Below are 4,806 nucleotides of genomic sequence, written 5' to 3'. Positions count from 1 at the left end.
TTGTTCAACATCTTCATTAATGATGTGGACATTGAAGTCAGAAGCAGACTGGCCAAGTTCACCAATGACACCAAACTTTGGGGCAAAGCATGCACACTTAAAGACAGGAGGGCGATCCAGGCTGACCTGGACAGGCTCAGAAAATGGGTGGATGAGAACCTGATGGTGTTTAACACTGAAAAATGCAAGGGTCTCCACCTTGGGAAAAAAAACCTGCAACATCCTTATAAGCTTAGCAGTGCTACGCTGGCTAGCACGATGGAAGAAAGAGACTTGGGGTCATCACTGACTACAAGATGAACGTGAGCCTGCAATGTGATGCTGCAGCTAGTAAAGCAACCAAAATGCTGGCTTGCGTCCATAGATGCTTCTCAAGCAAATCCTGGGACATCATTCTCCCCTTGTACTCGGCTTTGGTGAGGCTACAGCTGGAGTACTGCATCCAGTTTTGGGCTCCACAATTCACAAAGGATGTGGAGAAGCTTGAGAGAGTCCAGAGAAGAGCCAAATGCATAATCAGAGGTCAGGAAAACAGACCTTACGACAGGCTGAGAGCCATGGGGCTCTTTAGCCTGGAAAAGCGCAGGCTCAGGGGCGGTCTGATGGCCACCTATAAGTTTATCAGGGGTGATCACCAGCATCTGGGGAAACTGTGTTCACCAGAGCTTCCCAAAGGATGATGAGGTCGAATGGTTATAAACTGCATCCAATTTACTCTTGAAAGTGTTCAATGTAGGTGCTTGAACCACCTCTGATGGCAGGCTATTCCAGACCTTGGGGACTCAGACAGTAAATAAATTCTTCCTTATGTTCAGCCTGAAATGGTCTTGTAGTAGTTTATAACCGTTCAACCTCGTCATGAGATCAAATCTTCACTTTGCTATGTGTTAGTTCAAGACTGCTAAAAAATGAAATAAGGGCTAAAAATGAAATAAGGTATGCTTTACTTCATGTTTCTTAGGTATCCTGGTAACAGGACAAGAATAAGATGAAGTTATGGGATCTTTTTTATTAAGGCAGTAGAGATATATTGAAATCTAACCTAGAGGAAACAAGGCATAAGCAAGATTCTAGGAACATTGTCTCATAACACATGTTCCTGTTGTTATCATCTATTATATGTAGTGGAGAAAAATGCAACTAAAAGGCTGCTGAACCTTTATTACAAAGAATAGTGGGGAACCTTGCTGTATTCTTCTCCACTATTTCATTGGAGAAGTCCATCCTCATATTTCAGTAGCTCTAGGAAGAAAGAAGACAAGGGATTAGCCACATTCACACACAATATGCACTTTTGGGTCTGGAAAGAATTGATTGAAAATCCATCCCAGAGTTGCTCCAAACAGGCCATCTTTTACTTCCATATGCGACTTGAAAGCAAGAGGTGTATGTGTGGTAAGTGGTAGTAAGACCACCATCAGAATTACATGGACATCCAAACCCACTTTTCAGCACACATCAGTGGGAAAATCTACTTTCATGTGGCCACCCAGATCTGTGTCACAGTCCAGCACTCCAGAGTAATGTGCTGAAAACTTTTTAATTCCAGACTGGGATTACTAGCACTACTGAAAGTCATTGCTTCCTCAAAACAGCTTTTGTAGCCACCAGAAGTCTGTGCTTATGGTGATACATAATGTCATGTAAAAAAAAAACCAGTGTATACTACTGCCCAAAAATTTGCATGTACAAGTCCAATGACCTGTACTTGTCCACTCAACTAGTTCAAGATACGTACTCCTAAATTCCAATGAATGTTGTATTGCATGTCCTGTGTTGATCTAAGCTCTGGTTATCCACAACTATCTGGTTACGGCCACACTTACCCAGATAGGGTTGACTTCATGGTTGTCCTCAATCAATGTGAGCCACATGAGCCAATCAGCTTTATCTCTATCTTACCTTGCAGCTGCTGCACATTGAACTTCCTGTTATCAAAGGGAGGCCTTTTAAGAGTCAGTCTGCCCATTTACTTGTCTCTTGTGCTGGGATGTGCTCTAAATGTGAGCAGCAGAAACAGGAAGTGAGGTACAGAAGGGCCAGGAGTCAGAAACAGGAAGGTGTGCAATTGCTGGGGATGGACTTCGCATGTTTAGAGCCTTCAAGGCTGAATTCTGAAATACTGCGGGTAGAGGTGGGCTAAGAATAGACTCATACCTGGAAGCTCAGCAGAACTGGACTGCTTTTGGGGTTGAGCTTAGTGGTTTGAAATTGAGATGATTAACATAAATGTGCTTGAAGGCAGCCATAAGGTCAGTCCCAAGTAGTGATGTAGTTATGAGTGATCTTTGATTGAACGGTAAAATTGTCATTGGTTTTTGTGACCTGGCAACAGCATCTTTCATGTTGTCATTGACAAAAAATTTGGGGGACAGCAATGGTGTACTGCTTATTAAGGATGGAACAAAGTGATAAATGCTAGCGTGACAAGCACTGTACATGAAAAATATAGACATAAATGTGCATATGAATGTAGATAAAGATTAAGAATGTTGCATATAAGAATATAAAGCTATGTGGCATTGTTCATATGTCTATCCATGTTGAAAGATGAGGTAAAGGATATTTAGAGGAAGTCATTTTTTCCTCCTCCAGTGCCTAACATGCATTATCAGACTTAAGCTCCCCCTGCCCTTCCTCAAATGTTCTGCACATTCTTGAACACCATTCACTGGAACTTCTCAATAAACTATTGACATGCATACAGATGTGGAGCACCTCTGCAAGAGCAACGTCAATAAAGCTGTTACTATGGACTGCAATCAGCTGTCACCATTATCATTAGGTGACTCATCAACCAAAAAGCCACCTCTCTTCTAGATAGGCATCCTGAATTTCTGTGTGCTAAGACTGCAAGCAGGAGAGCAGACACGTTTGTAAAATTTTTTTTTTTTTTTACCTAGGCAGAATGACAGAGTTCAGCATGTTTGCTCACGCAGTAGGGAAATGCAGCTTCCTTCGCTGCATGGATGGGTAGGTGAAATTCAATGCTCTGCATTGTGAAGGTCATGCCAGAGTGGTCTTGCCTCTTTTAAAATCTATGGATTAAACGTAGGGAGGTATGTCTTCTTTAAGGTGATCAAATTAAGCCAGGTTTAATCAGCTTAGAAATAAGAAAAACGACACAGGAGAAGAAGGCAGTATTGTTAGTATCAGAAGGGCTCAAAGCAAAACATTTCAGTAATATCAAAAATGAAAGTTGTTTCCAGTTTTCCAAAATAAAATTTGGGAATTTTCCTTCCATTAAGAAAAATAAATATTACTGCTCTGTAGCAGTGTAAAGCAGGCTCTGCTACTGCTGTCCCTGGCCATTTCTTTCTCAGCACAGATCTGCTCGGGGTCCAAAAACCCCACAAAAGCATTGCCTGAAAGCAGGGATGAGTTACCCCATCCCTGCCTTCAGGTTCCTTTGAAGTAGCTGATGTTGGCCACTGTTACAGGCATAATGTTAGACTGTTTAAGTCTATCTGCAATTTCTGCATGCTTGTTAATTAAGGTCCTTAATTCCCCACATATTCTCCCCTCCACCTTCTCCATTCTATTTCCCTTAACAGGACAGAATAATATTATTTCAAATGGCACATGGGGAACAAGCGATTATAGTACCAATAGGGCCACTGCTCCTAGGGTGGTGTTTAATCTGTGGCAAGATGGGCCTAAAATCTAAGTGAAGGCTCCTGGATTTGCCCATCACTCCAATGGTGAGCTCTGGTATAGACCAGAAATTTTGCTCACCTGGATTAGGAAATGGAGTTGTTATACTGAATTAAATTAGAAAATAAATAGGGCAGTTGCCTATTTATTGCCTAGCCACTCCTATGCTAGCAACTTTTGTGTAGGGTTCATTTTATCTGGCACTGATCCCAAAGGATATATTTTCAAGTCCTGCAGATTTATGTATGAAGAAAATAGAGCTGCATCAGTGATGTTGCAGCCTTGACAGTCAATACCTGAGCTATGACTTTTGGCACTGAAGGAAGCATGCAAGACATTAGGGGCAGAGAAAGCAAGTTACTGTGGTGACATGTTTTAGCCCCAAAAGCAGAAGACCCAGGTTCTAGGACCCTTTCATCCAGAGGGAGTTTGAACCTTCATCACTCTGGCTTCCTCCCACAGTCCTCTAACCCTCCAGGAAAAGTGGGTGAAGGGTGTGGCAGGCCAGTAGGGGGCGCTCCTGCATTGAGCCACGCACCTCACTGTGTCTGACCACCTTCCAGGCTCCGAGTGCCTCCCTAGGGGTGCCTCATGTCCAGTTGACCTCCTTCCTGGAGCACACTCGCTAGCCTGGGGGTAACATGTGCTGCCACCACCCTGAGAAGGGACTCTCTCAGCCCTGTGTCCTCGGGGAAACACAGGCCTAATAGTCCTATGGGTACTCAACCCAGTACAGGAACTTGGGGCACTTCCCCAAGTCGGGGGCCAAAAAGGAAAGTCTCCCTTAGTCCGCAGACATAAGGGGCCTCTTAGGCATAATTTAGTCCCACCCCTCAATAAGTCTCCTACACCAGTCACAAAGGAGAACTTTATTGATTACAGGGGTAGGGTGAAAATAGGGTACAAGATAAAGCAATATCATAGAAATCCCATAGAGCAAAACAGTCTGGCTGAGGTAGCCTTTTGATCACGCATCTGAGTTACTGCCAGCTAGATATCTAACCAGACCTCGAGTAGCTTACTTACAAGCATCATCCCGAAGCTGTTGGAGATTCCCTCTGGAGGCAGGCCATTCCTCGCTCATGAGCTATGGGGGAGAAAGCCATTTTCAGGTGGTAAATCTCCTCTCTAAGTCTGAGTCCCCCACATGGC

This window comes from Gavialis gangeticus, unplaced genomic scaffold (genome assembly GCF_001723915.1).
Source record: "Gavialis gangeticus isolate Ggan-Ray unplaced genomic scaffold, GavGan_comp1, whole genome shotgun sequence".
NCBI classification, from domain to species: Eukaryota; Metazoa; Chordata; order Crocodylia; family Gavialidae; genus Gavialis; species Gavialis gangeticus.
This window is presented reverse-complemented; position numbering follows the sequence as displayed.